Genomic DNA, 2,392 nt, shown 5'->3' with positions numbered 1-2,392 from the left:
CTCTCTCTCTTTCTTTCTTTCTTTCTTTCTTTCTTTCTTTCTTTCTTTCTTTCTTTCTTTCTTTCTTTCTTTCTTTCTTTCTTTCTTTCTTTCTTTCCTTCTTTCTTTCTTTCTTTCTTTCTTTCTTCTTTCTTTCCTTCTCTCTCTCTCTCTCTCTTTCTTTCAATGGAGTATTGCTCTGTCACTCAGGCTGGAGTGCGGTGGTGTGATCTCGGCTCACTGCAACCTCCGCCTCCAGGGTTCAAGTGATTTTCCTGCCTCAGCCTCCCGAATAACTGGGATTACAGTCATGCGCCACCATGCCCAGCTAGTTTTTATATTTTTGATAGAGACGGGATTTCACTATGTTGGCCAGGCTGGTCTCCAACTCCTGACCTCAGGTGATCTGTCCACCTTGGCCTCCCCGACAGGCGTCAGCCACCACGCTTGGCCCACAATCCATTTCATACAATTAAGTTCAAGTAAAAACTGAAAGGAAAAAATAAAGAAAACTCTATAGCAAAGGCCATAACCTTTCCCACTGCAAGCCATAAGAACAAAGGCATCATTTTACATCATGGCTCCAGTGCACCTGTAATCCCAGCTGCTTGGGAGGCTGAGGCACGAGAATCGCTTGGACCTCGGAGGCAGCGGTTGTAGTGAGCAGAGATTGCACCACTGGGTGACAGAGTGAGACCCTGTCTCAAAAATAAATAAATAAATACATACATACATACATACACACACACACACACACACATAAATAAATGGATCACAGTCTGCAGCTTGAAAAACACTGCCTTAAACTAATCTACAAGTTGAAACCTTCTTGTTTAATTTTAACTTTTTATCTTCAGTTATGCATCTTTATTCAGTCTGTCTCCTTTGTTTCTTTACCTCCTTTGACCTTTCAAGGAAAATATGGATTAAAATATCTCTCTACATTTTGATTTTGAGGTGAATGATGTTGAAGGGAAGCCATTTAAATGTGATATAGCAATAGCTTCTAAGACATTTATTATTGTTTATTTAGGTGTAAGTTGAAAGAAAAAAATGACAGTGCTATTTTGATAAATGTCTCAGTAACAGTATTCCACAACCAGAGTCTTGATTTTATATGACTCTAACTGCTTAATACAAACATTGGAGTCATATAAAAACAACGCTTTTAGACTTTGGAATATGCTGTTCCTCTGAAGAAAATGAAATAGAATAATAGAAAACTTGTATTTAAAACTTATCCTTGATTTTATTTCCTCTTTTTGATCCAGTTTCAAACTTATGACTGACAAGAAAAATAGGATAGTCTTATACTCTGGTTTTGATTGCTGTAGGTATCATAAAAATTGTAATATCTGAGATTTTTTTTAAAAAGCTCTATGTTGAAGTCATTGAATTTTAGCTTTTTCTATGTTTTATTTGTTCTGTTTTTGAATTACACCACCCCAAATGACTATTTAGCATCTCATATGTTGGATATAATATACTTGTTTCCATAGGCGGTCTGGCAGAACAACAGCGCCGCCTAAATTTCAATTCAGGTGGGCAAACATTTGTGGAGCACCTTGTCGCCAGTAGTAATGCATGGACTGGGGCCTGGGTTCATAAACTGAGGCCTTGGTCAGTGCTTTCCTAGAGCTGGAATGGGGCCTCGAAAATTGTCCTTACTGGTGGCTCACACCTGTAATCCCAGCACTTTGGGAGGCCAAGGCGGGTGGATCACTTGAGGTCAGGAGTTTGAGACCACTCTGGCCTACATGGTGGAACCCCGCCTCTACTAAAAATACAAAAAATCAGCTGGATGTGGTAGTGTGCACCTTTGGTCCCAGCTACTTGGGAGGGACCCTACTTGGGAGGCTGAGACACAAGAATCACTTGAACCCGGGAGGCAGAGGTTATAGTGAGCGGAGATCACACCACTGCACTCCAGCCTGGGTGACAGAGTAAGACTCTGTCTAAAAAAAATTTAAAAAAAAAAAATTATCCTTACTGAATGAACCCTGTGGAGGTTGTTCAGCCCTGGTTGTATGTCCTTGTTGTGGTTAAAAAGGTAAATAGGAGTCATTGAGACCTATACGTGCCCCAGTCCTAACCACTCTCCTTCTTTACCACATCCACAGCTTCTTGCACGCCAGTTTGCCCCGTGAGCAGGCAGTGGTTGGTCTCAGCTTCATTCTCCAGGCACGCCTTGACCTTCAGCAGCTGCGTTTAGCCTGGCTCTGGCCCTTGGTCTTGCGACGCCCTTGAAGGAGCTGGGTCTCCAGGCACTAGCCTCTACCTGAGGCTGGCGCTTGGCCTTTGATTCAGTCAGCTTGGCTTTGAGGGCTGTTTTCTGAGAGTGGAGTGAAGTTTTCCCAAGAGAAGAGATGACATAAAGAGTCATTTGGGTAGATTAGCATCAGAAAGTTTTCCT

This window comes from Mandrillus leucophaeus, unplaced genomic scaffold (genome assembly GCF_000951045.1).
Source record: "Mandrillus leucophaeus isolate KB7577 unplaced genomic scaffold, Mleu.le_1.0 Scaffold58, whole genome shotgun sequence".
Lineage (NCBI taxonomy): Eukaryota > Metazoa > Chordata > Mammalia > Primates > Cercopithecidae > Mandrillus > Mandrillus leucophaeus.
Note: the sequence above shows the minus strand (reverse complement) of the source record.